The sequence below is a fragment of the Nuphar pumila genome, chromosome 5 (assembly GCF_984573655.1).
Source record: "Nuphar pumila chromosome 5, dmNupPumi1.hap1.1, whole genome shotgun sequence".
Lineage (NCBI taxonomy): Eukaryota > Viridiplantae > Streptophyta > Magnoliopsida > Nymphaeales > Nymphaeaceae > Nuphar > Nuphar pumila.
This window is the reverse complement of record NC_143253.1, coordinates 124,183,626-124,199,127: the sequence shown is the minus strand read 5'-3', so window position 1 is coordinate 124,199,127 and position 15,502 is coordinate 124,183,626. Positions and strand designations below refer to the sequence as shown.

The following is a 15,502-nucleotide window of genomic DNA, read 5'->3' as shown; positions in this document are numbered from 1 at the left end:
GCAAACATACCCAACCAACCTACCTACCTACCTACCATACCTTTTTTAGCATATGTGATGCATAAATCTTATATAATCTCATTTAAACAAAGCCTAGATGAGCCGAGCCATGCCAAACACCCATTGTTCGTAATGGGAGCTTCTCATGGCTCAGTTAATTGAGCCTATTTGCCGATCATGAATTTCAGTTGAGCCAAACCAGGGTGAGCCACAAGCCGCTTTGGTTCGTTTACCAGCCCTAGGATCGGCTCCCATTTCGTTCACCCAACATAATCTGAACCCAACCCAACTACATACTATCTAGGCAGATTCAAGTGCAATATCTGATCCGTTGACAATCCTACATGTTGCATAGTAAGTAGGGATGCAAATTGGTCAGAGGTCCAACCCCGAAGCAAAGCCAAACTTCGGCTTCTCTAGTTCAACCAAGTATAGCTCGAACCTGGTTCACTTGAACCAAACTAAGTTCGTACAGGCAGGCTCAAGTTTGAATTGGTGCCTGTGCAGACCGACCCTGACTGAGGTCTGATCCAGTGATGTGACCGAAGGGAAGAGCTGTGGGAACCCCTTCTAAAGGACGGGGGAGGGGTGGGACCCCTTTCAGGAGGAGGGCTGGAGGGGAGAGGTGGCCGGGGATGTGGCTTTCAAGTACTTGGCTGATCATTAAATGTGCTATTACCAGACCTAACAAATAGAAGAAGATTGATGGATGAACCATCAGTGCTCATGGTTTCATATTTGCCAATATTAATTTGCTATGTAATCAATAGTTCGGTATATATATATATATATATATATATATATATATATATATATATATATATATATATATATATATATATATATATATGGTGCTATTAAAGCTGAAAATCATAGTTTCACGCGTTATAGTCAATCTGACTACAAAGATGTATTCAGCATAGTTTGTTTGCTATTTTGCATTATATTATTGCAATCTAAAACTATGATTTTGTGTCATCAATTTTTAGTGCATTGTGAACCATTTATTTTTGAAGCCCTTAAAAAACCTGCATATGTCACAATCACACGATTCAAAACTTATTTTCTACTAAATGAACCTTGTAGATCATATCCATAAGGTCCAATTTTAAAAAAATGTAAAGAATATGAAAAGAAATTGGTTTGTACTTAATTCGATAACACCAAATATTAAACATATATATATATATATATATATATATATATATATATATATATAGAGAGAGAGAGAGAGAGAGAGAGAGAGAGAGAGAGAGAGAGAGAGAGCTCTTAATTGTTTAAAATCCTAAATGTCCTAAATAATTCTGGAAAACATAGTTTCAGTTGTTTTTTGCTTAATCCATACCTGTAAATTAATGCTTCTATCATTGCTTATTTGCTGGAAATCCTATTTTGTATTGAATAAATTTAATGGGAAAATTTGATTTGTATTTTCACAAGTTTTAATGCAATATGAGCCATTGATTTCCTATCACTCTAAAGACACATCTAGACATGAAAAATGCGTAACTTAGTACATGTTTTTTTTGCTAAGCTACAGAAAAAATACCCGTTTAACTAAATGTCTAAATTTTTTTCCTTTGAAGCCATTTAGAACTATTCAAGAGATAATACTATTTAATACCTATTCATCAGTCATCACTACACACACACACAAAGGGGCTAGGTGCATTGCAATTGCACAAGTGTCGCCCCATCTCTATGTTTGACACTTTTTTTTGTTCAATTTCATTGCACCATCCCCTGCTCCACACACACTGACATGCGCGCGCGCACACACACACACGGATCATAATAGACCAAAAAATTGGGTCACTGGTTAAGGCATTTCAAAAATCATAGTGGTAGCTGTTTTCTGCTTGATTTGAACTTGTAGTGCTTATCTTATCATTTCCTATTTACTAAAATACCATCTCTAAATCAAATTGATTTAATGAAAAAAACATTGGATTCTTGGACCAAGCCAATCCTTACAGCATATTTGTCCCATCATCCTAGTCAGGTGGGTTAAGACCCACGTTGGCATGATGGTGATGGCAGCCTAGTGGTAGGGCCCCACAATTACTAACCTCCATAAAATGAGCAGTTACTGGAAACCCACCAGGCCAAGCACATGACATGAATGCATGGGCCCTTGTGCTCCCCCCATCGTCCCCAATGCCAATACCTGTGAACACGACCGCTTACCTTCCATAGGCACAAGAAACCTATTTTTGTTTTGATATTTACAAGGATAAGCCACCCTCAAGATCAGAGACCTAGCTGCGCGGGCTTTGCTGAACATACTTACAGCCACTGTCCTGATAGCGTAAAACTCTGTGGGTTTACTACCCCTTGCCCTCGAGGGAGTTACTGTTGTACTAACCCGGTAAAGATTGGATTTCTGAAAAGAGTTTTCAAGCCTAGAGGCACGTTCTTAAGATCATTAGCTTTAGAACTTCAATCGCCCCACTCCGAAAATTCCGAAGATACGAAAAAGGATTTTGTTACGACTGAGTTTCCAGGATACAACTAGGCTTGAACCTCAAGAGAGTCACTGCTTCGCAAGAACAGATGACCTCTCCCACACATGAACTCTGCAAGCCAAACCGAGAAGAAAAAAAGAAGAAAATTGGAGAGTCAGAGATTCTGATCATTTTCAAAAAGACGAAAATAGAAGAATTTATAGACTTTTAGAGAGGCCAAAATATTTTGTGATAAATGAGATTAATGGCCATAAATCTGACGGTTTGAAAATAGGACGAAAAGGTACTTGAACAGTCACCCACCTTTGACTGTTAATCAAAGGCCTCCAACAGTCGCAAAGTGTGCCATCAAAACGCCTCAAGAGCCTCAAGCACGATGCGCAGCAACGTCCACAAGCCACCCATGGACACAAGGCTTACCAAAGTAAAAAATAAAGAACAAAGTCTGTATTTAAACCACTAGAAAAACTGATTTCTCTTAGATATGGGACTAAACTTTTTAAAACACTTTTGGTGGAAAGAAATCATCAATTTTAAAACTTTCCTAACAGTCACCATGCTTCGGCTTGCCCAAGGAGTGACACCCATGAGATTTGAACCTAGATCACCTGCCTAGCGGGGTAGGTCCCATCCCACTAAGCCAAACCCCTTTGGGGCACAAGAAACCTATTTACTAATGAATTCCTACTATTGTATTCTCAAATTCTCTTGGATATATATTCATGCTTCCTTTCTAAACATAAGAATTAACCAAATTTTGCCACTGAATTGAATGCCGAGAGACATGCACCAGAATGGCTGACTCCCACCGGGTGTGAGGCTGCCTTTCACTGGAAGGGCTTGGGTGTCAGTGACCATACCTGGAGGTTACCCATTTCAGCGAACTCCATCGTAAAAAAAATATCAATTAGACAAAATTTTAAAGCATGCAATTTCCTGATTGGGCAATCAAACACTAGGGAATATCTTGTCCAATCGATTCAATGAGACTAACAATCATGGAAGGATAATGAGTGGCTCCTAAGTGTGTGCGTGCATGGGTGTAATAAGTAGTAGTTCTTGAGCAGTTTATGTCATAAACCATCACGGTTTGCGCACAGCTGGAATTGGTGATTCCACGATCTAGAGCTCGATTGAGACTCGTAGACTCGTCAGATGCTCTCCTTCAATCGGTTGAATGAGTGTCTATATTGCAATCTTGGGGGTCAATTTTTTTTTATGGTTGCCCAGGTGTTTTTCGTATTCGTTCCTGTCAGCGTGGGTCAGCGCCCAAAAGGGGGAAAATTTTTTGATTGACATTTCTAAAAAAGGAAAAATGTTTGCTACAAATGTTTGTGTATACAAATGCCTCTGAATCACAATACAACAGATTCTTTTGATCTAATCGGATTTTATAGATGGATTCAGCTCATTAAAAATAGTATAAATTGGCTTTTAAATCATGTTTTTTCTATGAAAAAAAGCATTTTCCTGACCCATGAAAGTATCACATTGTAAGATATTTATTTTGAAGCCTTATAAAAACCTTTCTAAACATCATAACCAAATGATCTGAGAACCTAGCTATTACTACATATAGACAAGCTGGGGTTAATTTAGCCAACCCTACCGGTTTATTATCGACTGAAAAATAAAAGTGTGGCTGGACAAAATGAAGCCTCATACAGATCTTGCCAGTCGGATAGGGATGCACAACGAGCCAAGCTAGCTCGGGCTCTACCGTTTAACCTCGGCTCAAACTTGTTCAAAAAAATAAATGAGCCGAGCTTGAACACAAGTTCAGGCTCGGTGTGGATAAATGAGCCAAGCTTGATCAAGTCGCTGAGCCCAATTAAACTCGATAAAACTCGTATAAGGTATATATAAAATATATTTGCAAAGTAAAACTCATGAGTTGTTTTTTCCTAAATGGGTAGTATGTTAATCTAGTGAATTTTTAGCATATGTAAACTTTTTGGGTCATAATAATCATACACTGTGGCCTAATGATGTGTCATTTGTCCACCGTTTTGAGAGATCGGGGATCGATTCTCACCTTTTCAGGACACTTTACTGGTAAAAACTTTTTGGAACAATAGTCAAGCTTGTCTTGGCTTGAGCCCGGAACTGAGCTGAGTCTGAACAATGCTGTTCAAGCTTGGCTCGGATCTTGAGCCGAGCTTGAACACAGGCATTTTGAAATGAGCCGAGTTGGAACAGCTCAAGCTCGGCTGGTGTGCATGCCTACAATTAGGGATGGCAGTGGACCGAGGGAAAGCGGGGCCCCGCCCCGCCTCGCCCCGTTTGGACCGGGGATGAAGGGTATGAAACGGAGATGGAGGCGGGGGTGGAGGATAAAATCCATCCCGCCGCGGAGGCGGGGCGGGGGTGGACGTGCACTTTTCCCCGCCCCGCCCCCGCCCCCGCCACGATCCCCGCCTAATCCCCGCCCCGACCACTTTTCCCCGCAATATCCCCGCCCCGCCCCGCCTCATCCCCGTTTGGACCGGGGATGAAGGGTATGAAACGGGAATGGAGGCGGGGGTGGAGGATAAAATCCATCCCCGCCGCGGAGGCGGAGCGGGGGTGGAGGATAAAATTTTGAGGCGGGGCGGGGGTGGAAACCTTGTCCCCCGCCCCGCCCCACTGCCATCCCTACCTACAATGGGGGGGGGGGGGGTTCTATACATTTTGACTCTATTCACAAATGTAGCATATTCACAATTTGCTCAGGGACCCTCCTACCCCTTTGACGACCCTCTAGCTACCACCATGTCATGGGCAGCAACTTTCCAAAATAATATTGTCATTTGGATGCACATTGTGGATAATATGGCACCACCCCTCCCATTCCCCCTCAAAACTGAAGTATCCTGGTTCGATAAAGGCTCCCGAGTCGTTTCAGATAGTGTACCCGATGTATCATTTCTGCTCTGCCACACCACTCCTTGGGTATTCCTGGGCAAGGATAAGAAGATGGTTACCGAGGTGGTATCCCATGTAATAAGCCGGGTCCTCTCCCAAGCTGAAGGCCCGGGTTCAAATCCCTCTGCCACATGGGGCTTAAGAGATATCTGGTAGGGGTCTGCCTAACCCAAATTTGCCTTTAAAAAAAAGAAGAAGATGGGTCTGCAAGAGGACTAGGGGTCAAATCATAGCTTTGTCTTGATTCCATCACTGATATACCACTAGATTCCTTGCAGCAGATTAGCTGCACTATGCCACACTCTCAGTCCTTGTTTTGGACACCATAAAAACTCTGTGCCTAGATATTTTGTCTTTACAAGGCTGACCCACGGGTTATCGTGCTGTTTTGTAGTCACCCATACAAGTTTGGTGAGACATGCTTGATTCATCTCTTTAACTGAAAGCACTCCCATTCCTCCTTCTGGTAGAGGTCTACAATACTTCTCCCAGCTGATGAGGTGACTGTGCTTTCTCTGTTCTGAATCGAACCAGTGAAAATCTCTCATCACCTTCTCCATCTCGTTCAGCACTGACGTTGGGAGTTTAAAAACCTGAATGAAGTAGATCGTGATGGAGGCTAGCCCCCAGTTAATGAGAACTACCCTCCCTGCTTGCATAATCATTTTGCCTGTCCAGGTCTCTGATCATGTCTATCATATGTGCACACATCAACTTTTTGATGCGACCATAGAAAGATTTTGGCTCAAAACTATTCCCAAGTTTTTCCTATATACTTTCCAATTTCTCTAAGCAAACTTTCCAACAGAGGAGCCCCCAGGTATTCAATTGGAAGCGCAATAACATGCCACCGGCTCATGACTTGAATTTGACTACTTCTATGATGAGTGATGTGGAACGGAATGAAAACAGTCTTTTCCTGGTTAATATTCAAACCTGATTCTTCTTCAAAGTGCTTCATGATAGTCACAGAATTCTTGACAGAATTTTTCTGATCTTCCACAAAAAACAACCCATCATCGCGTTAAAGCCAATGGTGCCACTTAAAACCTTTAGCTTGAACTGGTTTGAATTTTTTGGCTTCCTCAACCCGGTTAAGGAGCCTTGCGAGCCTCTCCATGGCAAGAAAAAATAAAAAGGAAAACATTGGGTCCCCTTGTCTTATTCCCCTCAAACTCTAGAATTGTTAGCTAGCCTTCCCATTAACTAACACCGCTAAAGAAGGTGTGTGAACACACTCCATTAATCTGGTACCGACGGGTATCATCCCCCAAAACAACATTCTCTTTCAGGCCTTTCAACCAATCAATACAACCCCGGAGAGCGGCTTTGGCTAAAACTCTAGCTGTTTCCTGAAAACTAGCTTCTGATATGAAGCTTTGAGTATTCAAAGATGCTCTCGTTATTCCAAACAAGACGGCTTGGTAACAAATAGACCTGCTCCTTTCCTTCAAGGCATGGATGAAACCAAAGAACTACATCGAGTCTTCGAAGAAGGACCAATCAACTCTGTCATATGCTTTTGCAAGATCAGTTTTAAATAACACACTTTTCCTCTTTCCTTTTGCCATTGAATCTATCATTTCGTGAGCTAATAGGATGCTATCATGAATTGATCGATCTCTTAGGAAGGCACATTGATTTTTGGCTAATGACCCTTTCCAATATCCCGCCTGTTCTGGAGACCATCACTTTTGTGATCGCCTTGTAGATAAAATTATATAAGCTTATTGGTCTAAACTGGCTAAGTTTACTAGCATTGTCCACTTTTGGAATGAGAACGGTGTCAATGCAATTAACCTATCTAAGCATACGAACTTTGGAAAAAAAAAAATCTTTGATAGCTTTGCACACGTCCTCTTTGACAATCTCCCAATGGCTTTGAAAGAAAACCCCGAAAAAAACATTCGGGCCTGGGCGGTAAATAACTATGCAAAAAAGCTGGTTTCTTCTTTACTGATTTCCATCCTCTTTCTCAATGCTAAGGATCTTCTTCCTCATAATATTTTGCTGTACAATTGAGTGAAAAAAGACGTGTTCTTATTCTCTTCTTTAAGACACTTGAACTTGGATTTTTGCTTCCAAAGCGATTCTTCCATCTCCCGCAGGGTTTGAAGTTGATCTTTGAGTTGGAGATCCTTTAGGATCCCTTCCTCTTGGTCTTATTCAATGTTGTTTTGGCATTTCTCTAGCTCCTCCCTAATTGCCTTAATTCTATTGGGAATATGGCCTATGGCCTGTTAGGACCATACCCACAGCCTCTGTTTTACAGCTTCCATCTTAGATGTCAACTTCAACATGGCACATCCCCTCATCTTGACCTTCCACGCCTCTCTCACAACATGCTCACATTCCTCATGTTGGACTTCTGTCCCTCATTGCTAGGAGGCTTGTTTTTGCATCTGTTACTACTGTGAGGAATGGACCAACAGTGAGTGCAGAGCCTAATAGAATTTTCATAAACTATATCTTGATCAATGGATCTCCCCTGCTATGTTTGTATCTCCACCACTGAGATAATTGGCAGAAACTCCAGAGAGACCTCCACTCGCAACCTAGCGAAGCCCATGCGAGCCTTAGATCTGGTGATGGCGTCCATGCCCATCAACTCCCCTCCAATGACTCCATCTATCATGATTGCTCAATTATAAATGCTGAATCCTATAAAGTACAAGCAGAGGCCTCCAAACACACTGAGAAAAAGTTGGCCCCAGTAATAAATTAAGGACACGGTAGTCATCTGGACTCATTATTGATCCTTTAGGTGGTCATTGCTTATCTCAAAGTAGGCAGGGACATGTTGGCTATCATTTATGAAGATGTATTAATTGTTGTATTAATTTCTGACAAACATATTAATTGGTCTTAATCAATTCTTCTTTTTTCTGATTGGCGTATATTAATCAATTATTGAAAAAGAAAATTCACTGCTATAAGTAGAGGCATATCTTAGAGACTTAGATAGATAGAGAGAGAGGATGAAGCCTGTGAGCAGTGAGAACAAGGCCTGTGGCTTGACAACCTGCCATTCTCCTGTCCCATATCTGTTTGGTGGCCTTTCTGCCATGCTGTGCCTAATTGCATTTGCCTTGGTCATGTTAGTTTGTTCTTACAGAAAAAATTCCAGCCAAGAGTCAACTGACGATTTGCTCAAGAAACCAGCAAAGCCCGCAAGCACGATGATTGACGTGGAGCCGAAGATAGTGGTGATCATGGCCGGAGATCAGAATCCAACGTTCATTGCCAAGCCCAGTTCATGTGAAAAGAGCCATGAGACGCAAACCGAGGCTCAGTAGGGCCTGAGATTGCCTGATAGAGCTTTTGGTAGAGTTAACATCTTTTTCTCCTTTAAATAAATTATTGAGCTGCAATAGAACTATGCTAATTTTGATTGTCTAACTTCCTGCCATCATCATCGTCATCATCATAGCCACCATCAACATTTCAAGCTTATTTGGGGTAACACTTAGCCCCCACGAATCTAAGCTCACAAGTTCTGCGAGATCACATGCCACTGAACCAACCGATTGACTGTATTGTGTGTGTCAACATTTGAAGGAACACGAAGGAATTACATGTAACATATATAGAAGTAAATCAAAAGTCATTATCACAGACCCCAAGGTAGGTTGGTGTAGTGGGGTGCGGTTCGATTCCCATGGGCGTCACTCCTCAGCACAAGCCACGCCCAGCATAGCTCTTAGGAGCGAGGGGTCCTAGCCTCAAAGTTTTACGCCGCCGGAACAATGGCCACAGGTATGTCAGACTGAGCCAGCTCGACCAGGTGTTGGTGCTGAGCGCGGTTTCTTTGAGTTATAAATCCAAAAAAAAAAGTCATTTGGGCAGATGACCCCGAGAACATGTAGAAAACAAGCAATTGGGAGTTGATCATGACCGGCATCAACAAAGGACTTTGCTGTAACCGCTGTGAGTTAGAGAAGATCAGCTAAAACAGGTAAAAACAGTGGGTTACGATGTTAACGTAAAACACCAAATGACACCTATCTTGTTTGGTACGCAAACTAACTGCAGGTCTCACAATGCAGGACAGGTATCACTTCTGTATTAGACGATTTACGTAAAAAATTTACCTAACCAGCTGTAAGCTCGGCGTGAGCTTAGTCAAATGCAGATTTAGAGTGAGTTGGGGCCACCCAAGTCCGAATCTCGTGAATGTGGATATGGATTGGGGAGGTTTATTTCATGCATGTGTGGGTCAGTCGGTGGATCCCCCCAATCATGCACCCTCTTTTGGCCTGTGGTGGCCGGATATGTATGAATGTATTGTATAAGACATGGAATGGGGCCTACTGCACCGGTACATACCCACAAGTCCATTAGATTTGCCCTAAGAATCACACTATCGGGAATGTATAGAACCGACATGCATCATCTATTTATCTATCAATGTCATCGATTATTAGTGTTAATCTTATTATTATCACAGCAAACAAGTATTAAGGTAACTCGGTCCATGTCCAGATCAATATACAATTGGTCCATGACCCGACGACGACGATATGGGTTACCCTGAAGCAAGTAATATATTGTTTGGTGCAGGTTGTAAATGTAGACCCTGTCAAGTTTAGGACCAGCATTGGTTTAAGTGGTCTTGACCTGAAATCAACCTCAATTTTTACACTAGGAAACCTAAAAGGGCCACGGTCAACGTGGTACCGCTTGGCCTATAACGAAACATTCAAACCAAACAAAAAGCAGGAATCATTCATGTTTTTTTGCTTATCAAAAATAAAAATCAAGAAAAATAATAGATTATTGCTTGGGAGCAGATTGTACTTGAGTACCTACAAGTAATTCGCCAACATAGGCAAAGTTTGCACTTTTTTTTTTTGGATTTATAACCCAAACAAAACACACCCGGCACCATGACGCACAGGCTCAGCCAGACATACCTACGGTTGTAGTGCCGGCAGTATAAAACTCCGAGTCTAGGACCCCTGCCTCAGGAGCCTATACGCTACGCGTTGACTTGTGCAGAGGAGAAATGTTGACTGCCTGGCTAGAAGCCAAGGCCCCATCCCACTGCATCACACCCCCTTGGGGCAAAGTTTACACTCTTATTATTATTTTTCTCATTTTGATGGAAAAATAATGATGAGAGAATTGTTGGATGTAAGAAGAGGTGAGGAGTTAATTCAAAGGAGAAAACAACTTGGGGACAACTCTTTTATGGAGTACTTTTGGACTTTGATGATGTGAAATAGTTTCATATTGAAGAATCTCAAAAATGTTGTGGGCTTTATAACCTACATGAAGATTTTATCACTTATTCTAAAGAACGAGGGAATGAGATCCCTATCACACACACATGCACAACCGCTGAGTCGAGCTGGACCTGTTCGGGTTCGGCTATTTGGCCCTTAGGGCCATATTCATTTGAAGTCCAATGTTCTTTTTGTCCCGCATTTATTTTTTTTATTTCGATTAAATAACCGGAAAAGAAAAATGGATTACGGATTGTTCCGTTAACGGGTCACGTTACTTCATAAATGGTAACGGGTCTCTTCTACATTTTAGTACCCATTCAGGGGTTATAAAACGTGGCTAGAAGGCTGCAGTTACATATAGACACATACAAACACAAGTGACTCAATTTTATCTCTTCGTACTCTCTTTTTCTTCTCTGTGGGTGTTTTTCAGAAATGGAAGTTCTGCAACAGTCGTTCACTGAGGTTATCTTCGAAGGACGATCTATCATCGGAGTGCACCAACTCAGATCACCGAGGCTATTGTATATTGGGGGAAGGACGCCAGATCCTTTTTACACCATATGTGAGGGTGAATCTTCTCTAAGGAGAGTATTTTTGTATGCCTTTCCCTGTTACAGAATACTAACATGATTGCACTGTTGTTCTTATTTTGTTTCTTGCATATATTTGATTTGTTGCCTTCGTCTGAATTTTGGTTTAAAACCGAATATGACATGCTTGAACTCTGTTACGATTTGAATCAAATGTTTTATTTGCATATAATATTATATGAAAATCTGATTTATATCATGATACTGATTTTGATTCTATCAGTCTTAGAGAAGAATCTAAGCATGTCGATTTCATCCGATTTTATACCGAAAGTAGACATGTCTGGTATGCCTAAAAAATTTGCCGATCAGAATTTCAAGCGCTGGCAATAATGCATGAAAATCTGGTTCACGACTATAGGCTTATTATATATTCTAGAGTTCGAATTCTCTTCGGTTTCTGAGACTGATTCCGCCACTGTTAATGCGGCTATAGAGTGAAAAGAAAAGAATGGTATATGTCATGGTTGCATTCTGTTGGCTCTGTCCAACACCTTGTTTGATGCACATAGTTTCTCTTCTACCACTACTAAAGCCTTATGAGATCAACTTGACAAAAAGTATAATATCGAAGACCAAGGTCTTAAGAAGTACTCAATTGCCAAGTTTTTAAAATATCAGATGGTTGAGGGCAAGTCGGTTACTGAACAGATACATGAGTTTCTGTTCATTGTTTCATAATTTGGCTGAGGCTGATATGAAACTTCTTAAGAAGTTTCAAGTGATGACCATCGTAAAAAAAAATTCTAAGTCTTGGGTAGACTTTGGCATGTCTCTCAAGTACCATAGATGAAAGATCTCCCTAGATGATCTTATGGCAGCCATAGTCATTGAGGAAGAACATAAAAGTCAAAAATAGGTTGTGATGCCAACTAAATAGACTAAAGTGAATATGATGATCAAATCTTTTAAAAGCAAGAACCAAAAAGCAAAACCTATAATGAAAAATCAATTCAAACCTAAGGCCAAAATCCAGAAAAAAACAAAGAACAAACCTTGCTGAAACTGTGGACAGGTTGAGCACTGAGCCAAGGAATCTCCTTCCAAGAAGGCCAAGGTCCATGGGACCACAGATGTTACACCTCAAGTCAATATGGTGACTGAGGTCGTTGAGACCAGTGCTCGGTATGTTTATCTTAAACCTCAAATCTATCATGTTTATGAGCCAACTGAGTGGTTGGTTGACACTGGGGCTAATGTGCACGTTTGTGCTGATAAGTCTGTCTTTGTCCCATACCAGGCTACTGTAGACAGATCCGTGACTATTGATAACTCGACGACTACAAAGGTGTTGGGGATTGGATGCATGGACCTGAAGTTTCCTTCAAGACAAGTTCTATCTTTACACAGAGTGCACCATGTGCATGTAGTTAGAAGAAATATTTTAAGTGGTTCATGTCTAGTTAGAGAGGGTTATGAGTTTAATTTTAAATGTAATAAAGTTGTTATTTTACATTCTGAAACATTTATTTGCAAGGGGTATTTAGATGATGGTTTGTTTAAACTTCGTGTTGAACATGTTTACAGTAATAAATTAGAGACTGTTTTTTCTTTTGATTCATTGTCTAATGTTGCTTACAATATATAATAATCTGATTTGTGGCATAATAGATTGGATCATGTGAATTTTAATTTTGTAAAATGCATGATAAACTTGAAAATGATTCCTAAACATTCCATAGTTAAAACTAAAAAGTGTGAAATCTGTGTGCAGTCAAAACAGTATAGGAAACCATTCTATACAATTGTTAGAGATTATGAAATATTGGATCTGGTGCACACAGATATCTGTGAGTTTAATTAAGTGTTAACTAGAAATCATAAAAAGTACTTTATCACTTTTATTGATGATGACACTAAATACTATTATGTGTATTTGATAAAATCAAAAGATGAAGCTTTTGATAAGTTTCTTATTTTTAAGAATGAAGCAGAAACATAAACTAGTAAAAAACTTAAAAGATTGAGGTCTAATAGAGGGAAAGAATATACGTCTAACAAACTTGATGAATATTGGCAATACGTTGGCATGGTTCATGAGTTTACTGCTCCATATTCTTCTCAATCTAATGGGATTGCAAAAAGAAAAAATAGAACATTAACTGACATGATAAATGCTCTACTTGAGAGTTCTGAATTACCTACCTATATGTGGGGGGATGCTCTGAATACGGATTGCCATATTCTGAATAGAGTTCTCTAGAAGCATAAGGATAATAGCCCATTTGAACTCTGGAGAAATAAGAAATCTAGTTTAAAATATCTCAAAGTGTGGGGGTGCCTTGTAAAGGTACTTGTCTCAGAGCACAACAAGAAGAAGCTGGGTCCTAAAACCATAGATATTGTCTTTTTTGGGTTATGTAGATAACAACTATACCTATAAGTTCTTAGTAATTAAGTATGAAATATCTAGCATAGATGTAAACTCTATTGTTGAGATTCGAGAAGCTACATTCTTTAAGGATGTATTTTTCATGAAAGTTGGTGTACCTCAGAATTTTTCTTCTTTAGATATACCTTTAACTTCTGGTTTCATTCTCGAACAGGTGAAAAGAATGACATATATGGGGGTTGAGTCATCTTGTTCCCACTCTAGACCAATTCAGTTCGAGGAAGTGGTTGAACCAAGAAGAAACAAGAGACCACAAATTACCAAGGATTTGAGAAGTAATTATATCACACACCTTATCGAGGATAACCCTCCCACTTTCCGAGATGCAATGACTTCACCTGAATCAAGGCATTGGAAAGAAGCCATAAAGAGTGAAATAGACTCCATTGTCTCTAATGACACTTGGAAACTGGTTGACCTCCCTCGTGGTAGCTCCACTATTGGGTGCAAATGGATCTTTAAGAAGTTAAAACCAAATGGATCCATTGATAAGTATAAGGCTAGACTGGTTGCCAAGGGGTTCAAACAAAAGAAAGAAATACATTATTTTGACACATATTCTCCGGTTACATGGATGACCACAATTAGGGTGCTTATTGTACTGACCTCCATTTATGATCTCTCGATTCATCAAATGGACGTGAATACTGCCTTTTTGCATGACAATCTTGAAGAAGAGATCTATATGGATCAACCAGAGGGTTTTGTGGCTCCTGATAATGTAAATAAAGTTTGTAGACTTGCTAAGTCATTATATGGATTAAAACAATTCCCTAAACAATGGCATGAGAAATTTGATAAAGTTATTTTATCATTTAGCTTTGTTGTCAATGAATCTGATAAATATGTTTATTGCAAAGTTAAAAGTGATGCATGCATCATTTTATGCCTGTATGTAGATGATATTCTATTGTTTGGTTTCAATATGAGAATTATGAATGAGATAAAATCGTTTCTTAGTAGTAAATTTGATATGAAGGATATGAGAATTGCAAATGTGATCTTAGGCTTAAAGCTAACTCGTTCAACTGATGAAATAACTATTTCGCAATCTCACTTTGTTGAGAAAGTACTTGAGAAATTTGGCTATGACAAAGGAAGATATGTAGCAACTCCATATGACCCTTCTACTCCTCTTTATAAGAATACGACTGGTGTTTTTGTGTCTCAATTAAGGTATTCTCAGATTATTGGAAGTTTGATATATCTTGCAAATTGCACAAGACCAGATATTTCATTTTCTGTGATAAAATTAAGTAGATACACAAGTTGTCCAAATCACACTCATTGGAAGGCATTGAACATGGTACTTAGGTACCTAAAAGGAATCATTTCCTTGAGTTTGCATTACCACAAATTTCCTGCCATTCTTGAGGGATATAGTGATACGAGCTAGATAACCATGAACTCTTGGAGTTATGGCGTAACAGAGTATATATTTACCTTGAGTGGCGACGCAGTCACCTGAAGATCAGTAAAGCAAATCATCTTGTTACGATCTACTTTTGAGGCTGAGCTATGTGCTTTAGATATTACAAGAATAGAAGCTGAATGGTTAAACAAACTTCTAGATGAACTTCCTTTAATGAGCAAACAAATTTCTGCAATATCTGTGCAATGTGACAATATGACCACAATAGCAAAGATCAAAAGCACAAAATATAATACAAAACAGAGAAGACACATCCAAGTTAGAATAAAATCTGTAAGGAAACTGGTGTCTCAGTTAGTGGTAGTGAGAGAACAGAACTGATCCATTAACAAAAGGACTAGATAAGTCATTAATCCTGATATCTAGAGAGGGAATGAGACTGAAACTCATCAGTAGTTCATCTACAGTGGCAACCTAACCTATCTGAGTAGAGATCCCACAAAGTAGGTTCAATGTGGTAATAACAAGCTGTAGGGTGAACTGGATAG

At 39.9% G+C, this 15,502-nt stretch overlaps 1 pseudogene across 1 annotated transcript; it reads left to right on the top strand.

Moving 5' to 3' along the window:
- The first annotated feature begins 8,343 nt into the window (after window positions 1–8,343).
- Window positions 8,344–9,414, top strand: LOC149838518 (protein GLUTAMINE DUMPER 4 pseudogene; annotated as a pseudogene). Its single transcript, XR_016432193.1, has one exon. The product of XR_016432193.1 is annotated as a protein GLUTAMINE DUMPER 4 pseudogene (transcript).
- The last annotated feature ends 6,088 nt before the right edge of the window (window positions 9,415–15,502 follow it).